The 22552-nt window shown below is 35.7% G+C and overlaps 2 long non-coding RNA genes across 3 annotated transcripts in view; both read right to left on the bottom strand.

Annotated features, from left to right (window-relative positions):
• Window positions 1-5847: 5847 nt before the first annotated feature.
• The window catches only part of LOC113743241 (uncharacterized), a 43304-nt gene continuing 26599 nt past the window's right edge, over window positions 5848-22552 (bottom strand). Inside the window, exons 2-5 of the long non-coding RNA XR_011820241.1 lie at window positions 8504-8794; window positions 8187-8313; window positions 6640-6754; window positions 5848-6195 (exon numbers count right to left, since the gene is read on the bottom strand). This is a non-coding gene — a long non-coding RNA (uncharacterized lncRNA). The remainder of the gene's footprint in view (window positions 6196-6639; window positions 6755-8186; window positions 8314-8503; window positions 8795-22552) is intronic.
• LOC113720008 (uncharacterized) lies at window positions 17993-22365 on the bottom strand. 2 transcript variants are annotated; one of them, XR_011817262.1, is made up of 5 exons: window positions 21619-22365; window positions 21463-21530; window positions 19987-21284; window positions 18586-18653; window positions 17993-18213 (listed from the first exon to the last, which is right to left on the bottom strand). It is a non-coding gene; the product is annotated as an uncharacterized lncRNA (long non-coding RNA). The 2 variants fall into 2 exon arrangements; XR_011817254.1 differs by lacking the exons at window positions 21463-21530; window positions 21619-22365 and having other exon boundaries at window positions 19987-21441.

The following is a 22552-nucleotide window of genomic DNA, read 5'->3' as shown; positions in this document are numbered from 1 at the left end:
ATTATTAGGCACAAAAGAGATTATTACCTTTTTATGTGCTATTTTCTACTTTTTATGTGCTATCAATTTCCCATATATTTTATTTACTTTCATTTCCCTAATAACCAATATAAGTGTAGTTAATTAGTACTTATTAGAATGGTATTCACTTCTTGCTAAAAAATTCTTTTGTTTATTTCATTCTTATAACTTAATGTAAGAACCTTCTTAACGACTTAGCGTATCAGTTACAAAATAGGAGTACTCTTCGAGAGAGCTAGAGCAGCAGGCATTAGTTAAAATTTGAGCCTTGAATCCTCCATAAGGACTCGAATATGAAAATGACAAAATTTTTGTATCTAATAAAGATAAATGGAAATTTTAAATTGACTGACCTGAAAAGAAAACGATAATCTTGCTATGAGATGAGGGTAATAGCTATAATTCTGGTGCCATAGCTTTGACTTAAGCCCTTAAGTTGATGTAAAGTGAACTAGCATTCTCGTTATATAATTTACATGGTAACGGAACTCATTGAGAGACCTAATGAGACAAATGCCTCAAATTTATCTAGTCTTAATTTACTTAGTAACATAACTCATAGTTTCAGTACTTAATTTATACTTTTCATATTACTAGTTAGTATTATTTCTCATTGCCAATTAATTCTTAAAATTTTTTTTGGCTTCCTTTATGACTAATTATGTTACGGTTACATTACTTTTATTGTAAATTCTGGAAGACCTATCTTAAATAATGCACAAAAATTCTATGGTGCCGAACCTGTGCAATAATAAATACCTGCTCAAACAAAAATATAATTTCTGTAGATAGTGATAAGCAGGGTCGAATCCACAGGGACTAGGGATAATTTATTTCTTTTAGAGTCCGAAGTATGGAGGGTTTTTGGAGAATATAAATAACTAATTAACTAACTAATAAAACAACTAATAGAAATTAATTAATAACCAATATGACTCTAGCCAAAGGTACAACTTTTCAGACACGATCCATGCAACTGATCATCGATGCAAGAATAATTCAATTATTCATTAATAGATTGGTTATAGTTGTCATGCACGCGATGAACAACCAGTCTTTCCTTAATTTCTCGATAGTTAAGGTACGACCGTTAACTATTTCCCTAACCAAGAAATAACCCTAGGTACGACCATAGAAGTTCAATTCCCTAATTGCATGAATAATTAGAAGAGGCTAATTCTAACCAATCAACACGCTACGAGGGTCTCTTTAAGTTAGCCTGCCTATCTCCCTGACACAAACCCAATCATGCCAGTTGCCACCAGTTTAGAATAATTAAACAATTACGGATTTAACTACCCTAATTGGCTTCAGGTTATTGAATTAATCTAGAATCCGGGCCCTGGATAATCGAATAATAAAACAACCATATGAACATAAAGCAGAAGATAGACGAATACCAGTGAATAATGGAAATAAATAAAAACTAATTCGATCTCACAAATTTAGTAGAACCAAGTCCTCCGTTGTTCCTCGACTAGACGAAGGGATTTAATTCATCTTCATGGAGGAAATCCCATGCAAAAGTGCAGAAGTAATTATTGAAAACAAGCTATGTCTTCGTCCTCCTCCTAGAAGAGACGGCAAAGAAGAAAAAAAAGACAAACTAAACTATGCTAAAAAGCTAACTCCCTAAAACTAGTGATAAGAGCTTCTGTGTACGTTTGTTGCTCTTTTAAAGCCAAATGACTAATTCCTTCCCTATTCTCCGTGGTCCCCGCCGCATAAGTCAACAAAGGGTACCAAAGGGCAAGGCCCTACTCAATGTTTCCTCTCTTCCCATTTGCTATTGCTAGTAGAGCCCTTAGTACCAATTAATTCTTCATCAGCCATTCCGTTTCTTCCTCTCCTTGTGGGCCAGGTCTATTGAGCTTTTAGGAGTCTCAATTTTCTACAAAAAAGTCTCTCATTTTTTATAGTTTTCTGCTTCACTTCCTGAAATTGGGTCCAATACCAAATATGAGTAAATATTAATAATTAAAATAATATTTGACAAGAATAAAAGGGAAATTAACAAGTGTCAATTTAACAGAAGAGGAGTCCACATAATAGAACTTATCCCAGGGCATTTTTGAAACAAGGGAGATGCAAGTCCTTTTTGGTAATTTGCGGAGGACAACAAAAGAAAAAGAACGAAGGGCTAGTCTTCGTGGGTCTCTTCAGGCTGGATGCCGCTGCAAAGTAGTAATGTAGTATTAGATAGGAATTGGAATTGCGGAGGATTAGGACTACTTAGCTTAGTTTTCTTTGACTTTTCCATCTTCGTCATCTAGTGGGGACTTTTCCTTCTTAGCTTTTGATAGTGGAGTTCTCCTGCCGATGTCAGGAGCCTTACGAGGAATTGAATCATTGTTTGTAGTTGCTGGTTTCTCCTTATTCAATCGAACAAATTGAGTTCTCACGAACGAGGCCAATGGCCGCTAATGTTGCTTTAATTTCTCGTGGATTTTGTTCATCAAACATGAGCTAATTTTCTCACTCTAGTCAAGGGACAACGGAGGCTTTAGTTTATCTAAAAATTGTGAGATCGATTTAATTTTATTTTTTTCTGTTATTTATTGGTATTCGCATATTTCCTGGCTACAGAGTTTATAATTGTTCAATTAATTGATTATCTTGGATCCGGATAATTAGTTAATTTGGTAATCGATTGTCAATTAGGGTATTTAAATCCGTAATTGTTTAATTGCCTTGAAATAGTGACAACTGGCACGATTATGTTCGTGTCAGGGGGATACGCAGGCTAATCTAAAATAACATGGTAGTGTGTTATTTGGTTAGAATAGGGCTCCTCTAATATGTAAGGCAATTGGGGAATTAAATCTTACGGATTTACCGAAGATTATTTCTCAATTAGAGTAGTGGTTAACAGACGTACCTTAATCACCGACACAGTAAGGAGGGTTGACTGTCATCGCTTGTTTGGCAGTTATGACCTATTTATTAGTAAATAATTGGAATTGGCTTTGTATCGATGATCAATTAGGTGAACCATTGCTGAAGTTATTTCTTGACTAGATCCTTAATTATCACTCATTTGATTTTAGTAAATTGTTATTTAATTTTTAGTTGGCTATTTAATTTTTACTATTTTACTTTTAGTTGAATTGCTTTAATTGTCACCCCTTGATACAAAAACACCCCCCGTATTACTGTGAATTTGAAAAGAAACAGTTACACCCAGTCCATGTGGATTTGACCCTGCTCACCACTATCTACAGAAATTACTTTTAGTTTGAATAGGTTTTATTATTGCACAACCTTGACAACCTGTCAACTTATAACTATGATGATCAATTTATTCTTCTTTCTGGTTTTGTGTGATAGGAAATGCTAATCACTTGTTAAAATGTAAAAATGAATTCCTGGCCATGGAATTTTTCTTACATTCAAATTTTACCTCTTCAATTATGAGGGCCAATATGGATTAAACTATGAACTTTTCCTCTAAATGCTTTGAATTTGAACTCAATGTCAAAACAATAAACTCAGTGCTTTACCCAATTTTTAAATTGTATTTTAATGTAGGGATTTAGTTTCAAATTTCTATTTACATATGAAATCTGCTTTAATAATATTTTGATAATAAATATTTTTGTTTATATGAGATTCAGGATGAATATGGCTATAATGTAATTGTTTTTACTAAAATTCTTTTAGAATAAATTACATTTACCCCTTGTGGTTTACCTCTTTTCCACATAATTTTCCTATGGTTTAAAAAATTTTACATAATCCCCTTATAATTTGGATTAAAGTGTCCAAGTGGTAGAAATAGTCCTCTGTAATGGAATCCATGAAAGTATTGAGATTATCCTTGTCTAGAAATTAACATGACTAAAGTGACTAAAATGTAAATATAATATGCATGACACTTTAACCTCTTATTGTTTTAGTGATTTATTACATAACTTCCTTATGGTTTTCAATAAATAAATAAATAAATATATATATATATATATAACTCCCCTATAATTAATAATTAGTTTTCAACTTTACATAAGGGTACTTTTGACATTTTAGTCAACTCTATTTATGGAATGCAAAGTTATATATAACTTTTGTAATCATTAGAGGGTTATATAGAAAAGTATTAAACCATAGAAGGGTAAAATGTAATTTAAGAATTTTTTTTATTTTTTATTGGTACCAGATGAGATGCTGATTGTATGTAGGCATGTTTAGAATTGAAACATTTCATAATAGTAAAATTAATTAGATTCATCTTATGCTGGCAAAGGTAAATTAATAAGGTTTCATTTTTATTTTTAACATGTTCTTAACAAATGACACGCTCCTGAACTTTTTACCTTTTGCTTTTCATGTAAATTCTTTAACTGTTTCCTTCATAATATAAACTCGTCATGTGCACGGGTCAAGGAAATATTATACTATACTATAAGAATTATCAAAACTCAGTGGGTTTCGTTTCAAATTAAGAAGAAAGCAACGCTTTTGAGATTAGGGAAATCCTGATTAAAATTGAATTATATTGTCCTAGTAATCCTTGACGTTTAAGCAACGTTCCATAATCCTCCGTTTGCAGATAATAATGTTGCAAATGAGCAAGTTTTGAGTTATATGATGTTTAATAAGTATATATTTTACCTGTTTTAAATGTGTTTTATTTACTTTTATAGCTGATGAATTAAGTTTCTAGTGAAAATATGCCTTTTTAAGGTTTAAGTGGTAAAAATTGCATTTCTATAGATTTTAATGGTAAAAACTTGATATTTTTATAGGTTTAAAAATTCAATTATCAAATGGCATGAATTAAGAAGATATTTGGATGTTTAATGATGATTTGAAGTGATTTAAAATAGACATGAAGTGCAAAATACTTAAAGAGAAAAATGCAAGTGAAAATAGCTTTGACACCTTATGGTATTTTGGCAATATCTTGAGTTACAAGCAACGGATTAAGGTGATCTGTATATCATTTTGAAGCTAAGATATATATATATATATATATATATATATATATATATATATATAATTGATATGAGAATCGAAGTCCAGTTCAGTTGTTTTACTAGTCAAAAAGTCTAAATATAGAAGTGCATTTTCATGGTTGAAATCTGAAATAGAGGTCTGACCAGTCCAAGATATTTTGGTCATTTATTGGTCCACAGAACTCCATATTGGATGATTCTTGAGGTATTGGAAAACTAACTCGAAGGGCTACAACTGTTATATTTTCTACAAGAGCTAGTTCGGCCTCTATCATTATAAAAATATCAGTTGAATTGGTACTAAATACACAGAAGTGAAAATGCGAGCTGTGAATACGTGACCGTAAGTCGTGTATTCCCGAGGTTATGTATTCTCTTCTGTTTTCTACAACTTGCTCTGCAACTTCTTCTAGTTTCACACTACTTTCCAACTCTATGGTAGATAAGAATTTCGGCCACAGCTATAAAAGAGATGCAAGGAACTTGTGGGAACATTATTTGGGAATTTCAAGGAACATTTCACATCGACTTTAACAACACTTTTTGACCTTGAATTCGTCTATAAATAGTATCCTTTGGAAATGTTTTTACAACTTTGAAAGGTTAGAGAAACTCTACAAAAAATGTAATCTTCAATAGAATTTCCTTAGTTTATTAGTTAGAGTAGTATAATATAGGTAGTATAGTTTATCCACAAAAGCTTTTTATTTTCTTATTCATTTTCACTTTTTTAAAATTATTTTTCACCCTCCCAACCACTCCCCACATCCTGCCTACCCCTTACAAATAAAGGGACAAGCTCTTTTCATTTTCTCAAGTATCTGTTGCAATGTTCTTTCTCTCGGTAACCCAAGCTAAAGTAATACATGCACTCTAGCCAGCCATGTGTACGACACTTTTAATATAGTTAAACTGAAGTTTTGGGATACGGTACTATAGAGCAAAACTTTAGTATAGCAACAAATAATAGAAATGTGAATTGAAGGACTTTTTCACGCCTACAATCCAGCAACTAGCTTCCAATGTTCTTGCCTTCTCATCCTCTCACTTTCAATGCTTCCAATGATATGAGATCTATGTTCATGCGATTGACAAGTAGAGGAATCCAGAGAGCTTATAATGGAATGGAACCGAGATCAACCAAATTGGCTACTAGTCTCAGCGGCAAATTGGTTCCTTGATATGCTTTCCTCTGTCTGAAGCAAATCAAATTAGAAGAAACCTGCAAAATACATGAAAACTTCTCAGGCACTTCCATGTGTATGTGAAAGACATGCCAACTTCAAGAGAAGCAAGCTTTTAATCAATCGAAACTACATTCATACACTACAGCTCGGAAACTGTTGCATTGTACGTGTTCCAACATAGCCTGTTAGACACTGATTGCCTTAAATATTGACATAGATATCCGATTAACAGTTCACAATAAGCAAAGATCTCTCTATAAGCAACTAGTAGCGGAAAGATGAAGTCTGCTTCCCAAACAGATTCAGGAAAAAAAAAATCACCATGTTACATTGCAGTAATATTAAGGGTAAAATTAGGCATGTCAAACCTTCAATACTTATGAAGAATGTATTACAAAAATTCCTAAACAGCAAAAATGCATCGATTAAGACATCAAAAACACAAAGTAGTAGACCTTTAATCCACTGAGACTACATACCTCTTCATTTACTCCGTCGCACATTGCTTTCTAGAAGACTGATCATCACTCCTTAAGTGAGCAATTGCCTACCACATCACCATCCATTACATTTTTGCTTGGAAGCCACTGCTTCCTACATGTTACAACATAGCCCATAAGACATTTCTTGAAAATGCTCAAATGGATATTTCTATAAATATTTTACCACGAGCCAAAAAAGTCCTTATGCAAGTTGGAATGGAAAAATCACCCGTCTACTAGACAACCAAAAATGAAGGGCTAAAAAGCGAAAAAAAAAAGTAATGGTAGCAAAAGTCAATCAAATTTGCATAAATTGTCCTTGTGATTCTTTCTGAAAAGAAAGTCATGATCAAAGCAAAATGTTTAACTAAAAGTTAAAGGAGGAGTAAGATGATAATCTTTCCTCTCTTTCTAAAATGATAACCCAAACTAGCTAGTTTGGCAAAATAATCAGAAGAAAGAATACAGAATTTATATTTATGTACTAGCATTCATAAATTCTCTGATTAACTTCTTTTGGCCGACTGATTTCACCCAACAGACTAAACTCTTTGGGCCAAACAAAAATAAAAAATGGATAACTATTATCAGAAAGAAGCAGGAAATGGATGTCAATATCCTTTCAGTATTGGTCAGTAATTTCCTTCTTCTTTCAATTCTTAAGAGTTACTTATCACCTTCCATTGAATGAGCGTGCTGAAACATGCTCATCTAGCCTAACAAGCAGATGCTTGAGGCAGAGTACCTCCAATTAGGTGAAACCATATTGGAGAACTTCATGTGAAACATTTATCATTGATCCCCCACCGTCATTAGTCTTCTGAAATGTTACATATTCCAAGGGAGTTTCTTAATAATTATAATTTATTTTTAGGTTTGCTAGTCTTTCTTAGCTAAAACATAACAAATAGAATGCTACAATAACAAAACCTGTTTATTGGTCATTCAAACTGCAATTTTTTGGATTGTGACTATTTATCTTGAAGTAGACATGTCAAAATAATTAAGTTAGTTAAGAACCACGAAGGTATTCATTTTACTAAAACAAATTCAATGCTGGGCTTGATACCTGGAATGACTAACTGTTGGCACAGTTGTACCATGAGTCCCTTTAAATGAGGTTCTTGCACCAAATCCTTTAACTGTTTCCACCCAAATGAATGATTGACACTGCAATCACATGCTTCATTTATGTCGTCCAAATGATCGTCAATGTTGTCTACAATGTCTAACTTCTTTCCATCAAATCTTCTCACCTCTGGAACTAAGTATCAGTAAGTCCAGTTTTCTTCAAGCAAGTCTTGCACGTTGATAGCTCTCCAGTACTTTCTACAAGCCTGTCACAAGCCACTCTGTTTTCAGCATGCTACAAGGAGAAAAGGTTCAATATTTGATTTATTTTGTTAAATACTTCCAGAAAATAGATATATAAAAAAAAAAGCCATTGAAATAGGCCAACAGACATGCAGTCAGCATTTTTTACCTTCATTTCCACATTCTGAGCAATTTATGGCATTTTGGTGGGCAAACTCACAGATAACTACCTTCCATCTTCAAAACCTGACTGATAAGCGAAAATAACTCCTCCCTCTTGACATTCTCATAAGAACAACATGGGAACGTTGGTGTTCTTTGTCCAAAAAAACATGTACTCTGCTTCCTAAACAAATTCTGGAAAAAAAATAACAATATTACATCACAGTTCTGCTTCAGTTATGACATTAAGTAGAAATATGAGCCATAGAAAGGTTTGGTCAGGTAACTCGTGCAACAATTTATCACTCAAAATCCTAAAGAGCAAAAATCAAGTTATATTCCATTGATTAAGCCATAAAGAACACTTACTAGCGCAGATACCAACCTGCATTTAGGCACAATTCCATGTCTCAAACATACTTGCAAACTTGGACCAATTCCCTTGTACTACAAGTAAGTTGGGTGGAGAAATTTCCAAACCACATACCTCCTCATCTTTCTTCAAAAATGATTGGAAACCACAGCCTTAGATGCTTTAGATGTTGCAGTTGGAGAATGCGAAAAGTGCAATAAGATGCTCTAGAGGTTCCAGGCTGACTCTGCCTTAAGCACACTTTTGAGCCTTTCACAATGTTTCGGCACTATCACTGCTTGCTGCTTCACTGACACTTGTGGCCTACAACGAGATAATATTATCAATCCAATTCACAAAACAGAAAAGTAGCAGCCTAGTTCCTCTGCAAACAATTTCAACTTGATCGACATTGATCTAATTTAATGGCAATCATAATGCGGAGTCTTACAGAGAGATAACAGTGAATATTAAGAACATATCCATCTATTAAATACCAGCGGTAAAAACAAAAATTGTAACGTTTTCCCCAAATTGCTATTTCATTGGTTTTAATGTTGTTTGGAAATATCTATGACAAAAATATAAGAACATACCCATTGAAGCTGAATGTTTACGCTTGCAATGTTAGTGAATTTTGTGGGCAAACAGTCAGCAAGTTCACATGTAGTAGTGAATTTTACCTTGCTCATTAATCCTTTTGATGATTCAGAAAAGCAGATGAAATCCATAATTTTATTGTCTTTCAATTTGCTTGTAACTCTAATTTGTTAATGACAAGAATTAGTTTACAAATTGAAAGAGAAAGTAATATTCACCATAAGAAATAGAGAAACAGATATATATATATATATATATATATATATATAGAGAAAAAGAGTGAGGGACAAATGTGGATAAAATAAGATGGTGAAGAACAACGATATCCAATGAGAAGCAGTTAATTAAAATTTTGAGGTGAATTCTTACAGATAATCCAATAATACCAGATAATATCTTAAGAATTCTTACAACGATATCCAATAATACCAGATAATATCTTAATTTGTGATCCTAATTGATGCTAATATTACACTAACATAGGAAATTATTTTACAGGAGAAAGTGTTATATAAACGGTACTACAAGGTTATGTAAGTACAAAATTGATGATTCCTTAAGAAGAAAAAAAAAATCTGGGCTTTGTTCTAACATTGTCATAGAGAGTCAACAAGAAGAAGAAGACGGTGTCATGCTTATGCTTTCTGACAGGTGCCGAACCTGTGCAATAATAAATACCTACTCGAGAAAAATACAGATTTTTGTATATAGCGGTGAGTAGGGTCGAATCCACAGGGACTGGGGATAATTCGTTTCTTCTAGAGTTCAGAGTATGTGGGTTTTTGATGGGAGGAAAATAAAAATAAAAATAAAACAAACAAAATTCAAAACTAACTCACAAAGCACAATTTACTAAAAATAGCAATTAATAAAAGTTCTACCCAAATGATCAACTGTTCAGACACGGTCCAATTAAATGATCATCGATGCACAGATATTTCATCCATTCGTCACTAGGTTGGTTATAGTTATCAATAAGCTCTGACAACCAGTTCTTCCTTACCTTTTCGACAGTCAAGGTACGACCATTGACTGCTTCCCTAACCAGATAACAACCCTAGGTACGACCGTAGGAATTTAATTATCCAATTGCATTAAAGCTAGAAGAACCCAACCCTAACCAATAAACACGCTAAAAGTGTTTATTTAAATTAGATCTTGCATTTCCCCATCATAAAGCCAATTATGGTGGTCGCCACGGGGTGTCAACTAAATGAACAATTACGGATTCTATTTAATTAACGTGGCAGTAGGCTATTAAATTAAATCAAATACCCGGCCGTTGATATTCAATTAATCAAATACCCATGAACAATTAATTCAGGAAACGCACGAATAGCAATAACTTGGAAGAAATAATGAAGATTCGATTAGATCTCACAGATTTTATGGACCGCGCCCTCGCGTCGACCTTTGGGTAGAGGACTAAATTAGCCGCTCCTCATCGTGTCAATTTTGCGTGGGTTGGTTGATTTCATCCGCACAGTCATCAGCGAAATTGGAACGATGGAGTAATGACGAAAGAAAGAAAAGAAAACGTCTTCCTTGTCTCTGCGTTAATGTTCGTACTGAAGCCGAAGTACAATGCAAAGGCCAACGAAAATTGTACAGAGCCAAAGCCAAAGCAAAAGAATAAAAAACGTGAAAGCCAAAAAGCAAAAGCAGAGTCTACAACGTCTGACGGCTAGGGAAAAAGAAAACTAAAGCTATCTAATTCCTAATTTAAAAACGTGAATCCCCTTTTCTTTTGGTCTCTTTCGCCTTTTGTAGCTGCCGGTAGTCTTCAAAGGGTTAGGAGGCCCACAACTTTTGTTTCAAGGTTCCAATCCCGTGCTTCGGGTTCACATGGACCATGGTCCGTCTTTCGGTTTCGTCCACCTTCTAAGGCGTGGCCACGCCCTGAAATGAGAAGTCTTCTGGAAATTCACCTCAAGATATCATTTTTAATGCTAACCACCTACAATTCACACAAATATCAAATATGAGTGAAATTTCCTTTCTTAGCACCATGAATAGCCAAAATTAGAACAAGACGCCAATGCAAAATGTGCCAAATAACTGCTCTATCAAATCCCCCCACACCTAGACAATGCTTGCCCTCAAGCATTTCGGAGCTCAGAAGTACAACCAAGAGAGCAGAGGTTATGGAGTTGTCTATACTAACACAAGCATCTAAGGTCCCTGACAATGTCACCAAGATTAGAACATACTGGATAGGTAGGAGTCCAAAAAGAATATGATCAGTAATACTCGTTACCTCCAAGAAAGTGTATGAATACTAGAAACGCTCAAATCAATATCATGGAATGACATTACTATAAGTTTGCACATTTATCACATCTCCACCACTCGAAAGTGAACTAAATACACAAATCAAAGGGACTTTAATAGGGTTGTAATGAGATTTAGGTAAAAGGCGGGATAAGAAGGTAAAAATAGGGTGTAATGTGTCAAGAGAATGTCCGATATCCACTACATAACCACAATGCTTTATCGGGGTAGGTTCTCAAGTAGGGCGTTTCCATTTGCTGTTTTCATTGTGCAAGTGTCGAAACTCGTTCCTCTTTTTCCTTCTCCTTTTTTTTTTTTTTTTTTTTTTGGAGAGGACGTCTAGCAAGGCGTGGGCACGCCCTGGAAGACAGAGTCTTCTGCTCACCAGCTTTTTGCCGATTTCTCTCCTTTTTTTTTCCTTCTTTTCTTTCTTTTCTTTTTTTTTCTTGGCTTTTCTTTCGATCTCAGATATACAGAAACAGCACCATCCAGCATCTTTTTTACAACACTTGCCACCACAGATTTATTTACCTTGCACAAGTAATGAATTTCAGACATCGCTTAATGACACAAGGTTGGACAAAAGAGTCTAAAAAGGGTCATGGATTATCCAATACGGCTAACAAACAAAGAGAGAGATAAAAGCTCAAATTGGTTCACTATTGGGAGATAAGATGAGGGCTTGGTTTTTTAGATAGCTAAAGAGGATTAAATCCTAAATGCCCTTATCATTTCAAATGCATCCAATTCAACAAAAATGTGGTCTCGACATGTATAAATTAGCAAGTTCTAGAATGCCAATACCATGTGTGATACCCACTCAATCAAACAAAAATAGAGCAAACAAGAATAATGTGCTCATATAAGGCTCAAAAGCTCCCAAAAGTTTCAAAAATGGGTCAAGTCCAGCGTATTCAACACTCAACAACACTGCCAAGGGAAAACGAAATGCATAGCTAGTATATTTACCCACATACCCACGCATCTTGATTGTGTCATTTATCACAGCAACATGCTCCAATATTAACAAGCATAGAAATAAACAAAAAGCCGACTAACTACAATGTTTTCTTTTCATTTTTTCCATTTTGTTTCATTTTTTTTTCATTTTTTTTTGAGTAACAAAGCAAAAAGAAATAATGGAAGCCACTCCCCCACGCCTAAAACCTACATTGTCCTCAATGTAGAAAAGACAAATGAAGTATTAGGAGAAAAGAAAAGAAACTTCCCTGACCACTGGGGAGGGAAAGTGAGACACTAAGGCGGAGGAGGGGAGACGGCTGCGTGCACAATGTGGAGTGGCGGCGATGGACGCAACACCAACAGGAAGGAGAAGACTGAAGTTTCGTTTTCGGAAGGGTTGGAAGGCGTGGGCATGCCTTGGAAGCTAGAGTCTTCTGACCATCAATTCCAAAGCTTCATTCCTTAGGCATGATCAACTAGAGTGGGTATGTCCAACTGCCAGCTTCCTGCCACAAAACAACAATCCACTAAATGACACTAACACTTAATAAAAATTCCAAAAATATAAGAAAACTAAAACAAAAGAATCCTTGGGTTGCCTCCCAAGCAGCGCCTTTCTTTAATGTCTTTGGCTAGACATCGTCATGTTTATTCACGGAGGATAAAATCGTGTAGCTCGTTTCAGTGCTTCATCTCCTATGTAATCCTGATAGCCCTCGTAGATAGAGTAATTCTTGACTCCACGAGCTACGGTCTTCCATGGATTAGTAGTTGGCGCCAAACAAATAAGTGATGACCTTAAATCTTCACTCATTCCTCCATCACGAGCACTTATTGGTTCGAGATATTTTGCCATCGTGACTCTTAACTCATTCCTGTCATGAAACTCAAAATTTTCTGATATAATAAAATCAATCTCACTAACAGGAATTAAAGAATAAGAGTCAGGAGAATATTGATTAAGGAATGGGGGAGGTGTCACCGCATTTGGAGATTGTTCACTGGATTCATCCACTTGAACAATTTGATATTGGGGTTCCTTTTCTTGTATTTGAATTCCCTTTTCAACTGCATCTTTAGATTTTTCTTCATGAGACTCTTGCAGTTCCATGTCATTTGTCAGGATAATTATACTCTCATCTTCTTCATGGTCGATAATAATCGCTGAGGGCAATTCTTCACAAAATGGAGAAATCAATTTGCTCATTGTAGATGCCGATTCACGCCTTCCATCTTCCATCTCTTTAATCAACCTTTGTGTCTCCTGTTGAAATTGACGTGTCTCCCGTTGAATTTGATTTGTCTCCTGTTGAATTTGATATGTCTCCTGTTGAATTTGATATGTGTTAGTAGCTATTAATTCAACTATTTCTTCAAGAGACATACCTGACATGGATGACGGTCCTTGAGACTCTAGCTGTTGAAAATCTATTGGCCTTTGTTCATAATTAAAAGTGGAATCATCCCACCATCCTTGCTCATACCCGTTTGAATAAGGGTCATACCACGTTTGATATTGAGGTGGAAAATCTCCAAAAGTATCGATTGGAGTACTTCGACCATCTTGAAATGCAGGGCATATGTTGGGTGAATAATTCGAAGCAAAATAAGCTCCACAATTTGCAACAGCCCATTGATCATTAGAAAAAGTATGAGTCTCATAACCCCTTGTAAAATTAAAATCCAGTCTATCACCAAAATACGGAATGTTAGCAGCCATAAAATATATACAAAAAAAAAATAAGAGAAAAATAAAAAAAATGAACTCAAAAAGAAACAAATTAATCAGGCACCAGTCCCCGGCAGCGGCGCCAAAAATTGACAGGTGCCGAACCTGTACAATAATAAATACCTACTCGAGAAAAATACAGATTTTTGTATATAGCGGTGAGTAGGGTCGAATCCACAGGGACTGGGGATAATTCGTTTCTTCTAGAGTTCAGAGTATGTGGGGTTTTTGATGGGAGGAAAATAAAAATAAAAATAAAACAAACAAAATTCAAAACTAACTCACAAAGCACAATTTACTAAAAATAGCAATTAATAAAAGTTCTACCCAAATGATCAACTGTTCAGACACGGTCCAATTAAATGATCATCGATGCACAGATATTTCATCCATTCGTCACTAGGTTGGTTATAGTTATCAATAAGCTCTGACAACCAGTTCTTCCTTACCTTTTCGACAGTCAAGGTACGACCATTGACTGCTTCCCTAACCAGATAACAACCCTAGGTACGACCGTAGGAATTTAATTATCCAATTGCATTAAAGCTAGAAGAACCCAACCCTAACCAATAAACACGCTAAGAGTGTTTATTTAAATTTGATCTTGCATTTTCCCATCATAAAGCCAATTATGGTGGTCGCCACGGGGTGTCAACTAAATGAACAATTACGGATTCTATTTAATTAACGTGGCAGTAGGCTATTAAATTAAATCAAATACCCGACCGTTGATATTCAATTAATCAAATACCCATGAACAATTAATTCAGGAAACGCACGAATAGCAATAACTTGGAAGAAATAATGAAGATTCGATTAGATCTCACAGATTTTATGGACCGCGCCCTCGCGTCGACCTTTGGGTAGAGGACTAAATTAGCCGCTCCTCATCGTGTCAATTTTGCGTGGGTTGGTTAATTTCATCCGCACAGTCATCAGCGAAATTGGAACGATGGAGTAATGACGAAAGAAAGAAAAGAAAACGTCTTCCTTGTCTCTGCGTTAATGTTCGTACTGAAGCCGAAGTACAACGCAAAGGCCAACGAAAATTGTACAGAGCCAAAGCCAAAGCAAAAGAATAAAAAACGTGAAAGCCAAAAAGCAAAAGCAGAGTCTACAACGTCTGACGGCTAGGGAAAAAGAAAACTAAAGCTATCTAATTCCTAATTTAAAAATGTGAATCCCCTTTTCTTTTGGTCTCTTTCGCCTTTTGTAGCCGCCAGTAGTCTTCAAAGGGTTAGGAGGCCCACAACTTTTGTTTCAAGGTTCCAATCCCGTGCTTCGGGTTCACATGGATCATGGTCCGTCTTTCGGTTTCGTCCACCTTCTAAGGCGTGGCCACGCCCTAAAATGAGAAGTCTTCTGGAAATTCACCTCAAGATATCATTTTTAATGCTAACCACCTACAATTCACACAAATATCAAATATGAGTGAAATTTCCTTTCTTAGCACCATGAATAGCCAAAATTAGAACAAGATGACAATGCAAAATGTGCCAAATAACTGCTGTATCACTTTCCATGTTGTCCATTCATGGGGCGAAAGACCAAGAACAAGAAGCAGCAGGAAACTGACAAAGCCGGTGGTGGTGGCTGCTGTGGACAGGGATGTGATTGTATTTGTGATTGCAGTTGCTGTTTTGGTTATGACTGTTTTGGTACTGGTTACTGTTGTGACACTGGGTGTTGCTGAGGACGTTGTGATTGTGACTTTTGCCACTGCTGTTGTTCTGATTAAACCCTTAAGTTTTAAACAATTAGTCTAAATATTAACGCAGAGCTTTTCAATCCATTTTTGTTAATCACCAAGAAATTGCTTATTGAGGGAATTGGTAGCTCGGGGTGACATTCTGTGTTCTTTTTTCTTTTTCTTTTTCTTTGACGAAGATATTCTGTTCTTTATCTTTTTCGTGTCTCAGTAGATTTCTCCTTTTCTAAGGCTTCTCCACGTCTATAATTAGTACTACAAGTCTACAACGTAACTGTTGTTGTTAAAGTACAATTCTAGAGACGCATGCATCTGTAATCCTGGGAAAAACCGAAAGGCTAATTAAGTGTGCCATGCATCAGGTAAATTACTATTAACGAAGCAAATCTCCATTTCCTCAGATGGAAGATAAAGGGATTCCAAGAGATCTAGTAAAGATTTTGGAAGAAAAATAGTAGTAGTAGCATTTATGATTGGCATCTCAGTTCTCAACTAAACTCAACGCAACCGGCTAATTCATCAAAGGCATTTCACTCAGTTCCCACATTATTGTCTGTATAAGAGAGTTGGTTGAGAGTCCGAAGACAATCAAGAATGGTTGATAGGATTAGTGGTCTTCCTGATGCTGTTCTCTGCCACATTTTGTCATATCGCCCCACAAAATTAGCGGCCACCTCAGTTCTATCCACCAGATGGCGGTACATTTTTGCTTCAGTTCCTAATATCGACCTTCAGTACCGGGGATCTTTACCCGCGTTTCACGATGAATGTGACCAAGAGTACTCCGACGCTTCTCTTGAACATGTGCGCTTCACCAAGTTTATAAACTTTGGCCTGAGAGTTATTCTCCTCAGAGTCAGAAATGGGGAATTCTCGACTCGACGCTTCTCTCTTTCTTGGAGTGTTTGGGTTGGAAATTGAGTCGTTGATAATTGCAGGACTTGAATGTGGAGTCCAGAAGCTTGACATTTCTCTCATGGGCGCAGTTGGTAACCGTTTTTCTCCCCAAAGAATAAGAATATTCTCTTCCAACACCATAGTTGATCTCAAAGTTAACCGGCCGCTTCGATCTGGACTTGAATCTTCCAACTTTGGATTATTCCTTGCCAAAACTCAAAGGTGCTACGCTTGATGGGATGGAGATTAGGAGACAACGGCAATTATTTTGTCCTGCTTTGTAGATTAGGAGACGACAGAAACACTTGGCATGTTTGCTAGTAGTATGGTAGCTTTAGATTAGTCCAACTGGTAATTATTTTATCCTGCTTTGTAAGGAAGTTAAATAAAAAACTGAACAATTTCACCGGAAAATTTAGTGTAAACTAAAACTTGCTGTACTAATGCCATCTTGAGCTATATATTATTGTGTTCATGCAGAATGTCTATTTCCACGGATACAAACTTCTTTATTTGGATAAGATTTTGTCTAGTGGGATCCCATTCTTCTTCATAAAATAAAATGGGGATTACTCGATATTATTGCTGGCTTATTCCCATTGTATAGTATAGGACCATATTTCCATCTAAAGCCAAAAGATAACAGGCTTTCCGCGACCTTCTCTTTCAGAGGTCAAGTAATATGTTTTACTAAAAAAAAATGCAACATTAGCGAGGTTTGTCAAATCTGCGGCACATGCATGTACCGTCAACACCATCATACCGTCAACAACATCATCTAAAAGATGGCAAAATAAAGTATATGTATGTCGAAATGCTGCACTATACTATACATGCATTTTTTTTTTCGACACGGGGGTGTCCTGGAATCTCCCAATCCGATCTTAAAACCTTTGAGCTCTTGAAGAGGAGAAATGGGATAATGCTGAATGTTTCCTAGTCTTCTACAAGCTTGGTCTTCATCTCTTTTTTTAACTTTAAAGTACTGTTTTGCTAATGGAGTTAAGAGCTTCTCTGGTCTCAGATGATGTGGCCTATCATGTACTTTATTCTTTTTTCCCCCTGAAATAGTCTGTGAATGATGGAAGGAAATTAACTGTCTGAAGAGGTTGGTTGTGGATTTATATCATCTGCCACATTTAAGACCTCGTTTATCATCTGCAATTGTTATTTGCAGTAGAGCAGCACATTGAAGATGGTAGTCCATGGGGCATGGTTGTCCCTGTCCTGAATGGCCTGTCCAATTTTGCAGCTACCCTTAGGCCTTGGTAGATGGGTTACATTACAAGTAGATGCTTCCTTTTCTATTCTTGTCACTGCTGAATTCTTTTCCCAAAACCACTGGGCAAATATATGCAAAATGTGGGATTCTCATAAATATGCAAAATGTAAAACATTCTCACTGAAAAGAAATATTGCATATGCAGTAACCCCGAAATGAACACTTGTTTCTCATCAACCCATTCATAACCTATAGTGACAAAATTTGGACTAATCCTATATAATGAGTGTCTGCAGAAAAGGTACATCCTGAACGATAAACTCCAGAGCATTCAAAAGGGCCCAGATTAAGCCCTGCGAAACAACACGAAAATGTGCTGTCAGACGTACATTTTGGATATTTGCAAAGTCAAAATTCTGTAATGCACAAAATAAAAGACACCACACGATATTAAGATCCTGAAATAGAATGGATTAACATATAGCCACAAAAAGCAGGAAAAATGAAACCAATGAGGCAGCTTGAGTTGGAAAGCATCTGAATTGAACCCAATCTATTAGGTATTTACCAAAAGGTGACAAGAATAGAGATGTCAACGTGCACTAAGCTTAACAGGAAATAAGAAATTCCTAAAACCATGTATTGGGATGCCAAGACGACCAGGAAATGTAGCGAATGACGTATGTTTCAATTTCTCATGGAAAAGAATCACACATTACACTCACCTGCTTATGAAAGAATTGTCGGCAGTATTGATAATTATCTTCTCCCCAGCTAACACGTAAGATGGTACCTACAGAAACGGGGGTACATAAAAAGAGTAAGAAAACAATCTATTCATTTACTTTGACAGTGCCACCACATGCTAAGTTTTATCAAAACAATTCTGGGTTGCAAGTGGCAACATAAAAAATATGAACAATTACGGAAATCCTTGTCAAATTTATTTGTGTAGAACACTAAGAAAATAATACAATGCTTCCCCTTCACCAATCCCTAGAATATGCCAAGTCACGGACAAGATTCTTCTTATAAATCAGCCCAATTACATGTATTAGGCAAAACTCCAAGTAAACCAACACCAAGTGTCAGTATTACCAAAACAAACAATGCAATAAGCATGCGATAACTGAGTAAAAATGCAGAGGAAAAAAAACAGGAACTGCTTGAAGCAACTCTGTACTTTTCCTTTTGCTAGGGCGGCTTTTTGCCTTCACATCTCCTCCAAAAGAGCATAGAGTTTCCAAGATCTTGGCCCCAGAGTTCTTGCCCACCCCTTTTCTACTATAACTGTTTTAGCTATGACTATCTCAGTAGTTCCTTACCAAATGTAATCCTAGGATCCTAAGGACGACCCCCAGAAGTTTCTTTCACGAGTACATCCTTTCTCTCTTCTTTTCACAGGTATTGTCAATCAGGTTTAAACATAAATAAATTTGAGGAGACTAAACTCTTCCTTGCCAAACACAAGTCTCTCTAGGATATTTCGTCTTTTAGGCAGAACACTCCAGTAAAACAATAGCACAATTACGTTCCAAATATTTCATTCTAAGCAAGTATTCTACATATTTTCTCTCACTTGTTACCTCCTCCCCAAAACCAAAAAAGGGACCATCTATAGTGGACATGATTATATGCAAACCTTCACTATACCTTTTTAAGGATGCAATCTATAAGAAAAGCTCTAAATACCAACTTCAATTACTTTCCATCAATTTTTCAACATTGTCCAAAATGCTTGCTTGGTTCCATTATTGGGCCGAAGTCATGACGAATGTGGTGTCCATCACATTCACACGAATGTAGTCACTCACAAGTAAAAAGCCAAGATCCACAGATTATTACTTGTCAACACATTTCTTCACCTCATTCTTTCACATGGTTTCCCCGGTTCTGGTCCAGTAATCTCATTCAGAAATTGTTTAACAGGAAAATCGGTCTCAAATTGCAATTTACAACAGTGCATCCATCCATTTAAACATCACAAGACAAATTTGTTTATTGTTGGTTCTGCATCACGTTTGCTAGGTTAACATAATGGCAATTTATCACATCTGGTAGCGGCTACAGAGTAATAATGTCTAGAAAAGAATCATGAATCATAGGTGAGAACACGATCAACTCACCTGAACTGTGAGACCATTGTCCAGCTTAACCTTCTTATACCTGTAAAAGTGAAAAATTATGAGAAACTAGGAACTCAGAATTAGAGAAGGAAGAAGCAGAACTAGGAGATTAGCAAGCTTGACTTTCTGAACAAATCTCATAGTGCCAAAGACTTAGTTGTTGGTCTAAAACTTTCATTCCTTTGGTAGTACTTAAAAGAAGATTTATATCCACCAAAGTCATTTCATATTCAGAGGACATATTAGTCACTGCAACCAATTCAACAAAAGAGACTCTCCCTGACTGTATCTCTTGCTCTCATGTGTTACTGATTTTGCTGATTCAACATACCAGCGCCGTACCCTCTCAGCAACAAAATCACAAATTTAGTTTCATAAATAATAAACATACCAATTGCATGTAAACCAACCGGCCATCTCCTATAAGTAATACATGGTCTTAACAAGAGGAACCCTTTCCAATTATGCAAAGCCTTTACCAGACTATACAGGTAGAAATTTCTTTTCCAGTTCTCAACTTACGCCCTTTTCATTTCCTAATTTTAGCATTTAAGAGAAATCCAAAGATATTGATACCTCACACTCTTAGAAGTCGTCTTTACTGATACAAAACATGCTGGCATTAAACCACTGGAAGATCAATTGTAGTCCGACAAACATGAACACACTATGGACGGGAGCATATTCATGCAACAGAAAATTTTGCTGAAGTACAGAAATGCAAAGAAACACCAGCAAAATTTTGCTTTTGGCTGAAAAATTGTGTGAGAAATTTTAAACTATGCAAGAGCTATACATTTGTTTAAATATGTACACCAACTTCAAACACGAAAAACTTGAGGTAAACTAAAATTCTTGAGGGATACTAGATTTTGTGTCAAAGCATTCAGAAGTCTTACAGATGAGACAAAATCCTTACAAGTATCAAGCAAGCACAACCACTTGAAGACACAGCTGCAAGCTATTTAAGTTGCAATGCAATGACAGAAAAATGACAACCAAAGGAGGACCAGAGATATTGCATAGCAACTTAATCTGAACAAGATAGATGAGATGTAAAGAGCATTAGAGCAGGAGCACCTATACAAACTATGCCTGGTTAGGTTCTGGACAAATATGAATACTACATGTTGAGGTTCTTTTCGGCCTACAATCTAAAAAGTGATAAACATATTGAGGAGTTGCTGTAGACCCGTTTATTGGAACTTGTGCCTCAGCAACAGTACATGTCACTTTCGGAGGAATTGACACAGACATCGGCTTCTCATCGTAAAGTTGCAGCTTAACTTTCATATCATCTGCATTCCATGAGGTCCATGAAGTGTATTTTCTAATCATTAAGCATGTCAATCAAATAAGTTAGCTGCCATTTCATCCAAAATTTAAACATTCCTTTGGCACACACAAATTTCTACAATATCTGCAATGTAGAACAGGAAAAAGGAACTAAATAAATAAAACATGTGACATTTTTACCCTGGAGGTATGGAAGAGATTCACCAAACAAGTGCTTTGGAACATTAATTTGTGCATATGTCTCAGGCCTGCATAATTACAAATAATCATCAAGCCTTCGAATAAATTCAGAAGATGATCAACAGCTCAGAATCAAGACCATAAGTTAGGACTTACTCCTTAAGAACAACAATGTCATCCTCATTATAAAGGTAACTGAAAGATTTTTCTTCGACATAAACTTCTGCAAACACAAGCTATTAATTTAAAACTTCTCATACAAATGAATATTAAAAAGCAATTAACTTTAGCAATTTCCACATCAGGCCCATAGCCTGGGAATTTGAAGATCTTGTACATAATTTCGCATATGGCAGATAAATGTAGTACATTTTCTGAACATTTCTTATACAACAATAGGCTCTAGCCATAAAAAACACACATGTGGTGAAAAAGAAGACAGCAGTTGTAACAAATGAATACATAGAACCTCTGCTTTGTTCATGCTGCATCGTCTCACTCTGCTGTTCCATATCTTTAAGATTTGAAACAATTAATTTGACTATTCTTACAAAGAAAAAGAGCAGTAAAACTAAGGAGAATGGCAAGCATGTTTATTTATTGGACATGTAAACAGGAACAAGCTTCATTGGATTATCAGATTACCAAAATAGTCAAATCGTATAAAATACTGGAGCAAACTTTCTAATAATATTAGGAAAGTATATCCACACGGGCAAATGTTATAATCAAAATAAATTTCAATTTAGACAGTGTCAGTCTCTTAAAAAGACAAATTGAAGAAGACACAGTTTTTCTTCGTTTGGAATTGCACTCTCTTTAATCCTCAAATCCAAAAGTAGTATGAATAATTGTTTTATTAGGATTAGTTAAGAGATTTTAAATACATGCAGTCGCTTTCATTCTGTATGGAGCTGTTGTTCCATTGTCCATAGGCACTATTGAGTAGGCTTACAGGCTCTCATATGTTATACAAGATTCATTTTGAGCTTTCATTTTTTTTTTTTGGGTAAATATTTGGCTTGATCCTTGCTAATGATTCTTCCCCAAACTCTCTGTTTTGTCAGTTCAAAATGTGGCTGCTCTTTTT

This window comes from Coffea arabica, chromosome 1c (genome assembly GCF_036785885.1).
Source record: "Coffea arabica cultivar ET-39 chromosome 1c, Coffea Arabica ET-39 HiFi, whole genome shotgun sequence".
Taxonomy (NCBI): Eukaryota; Viridiplantae; Streptophyta; class Magnoliopsida; order Gentianales; family Rubiaceae; genus Coffea; species Coffea arabica.
This window is presented reverse-complemented; position numbering and strand designations above follow the sequence as displayed.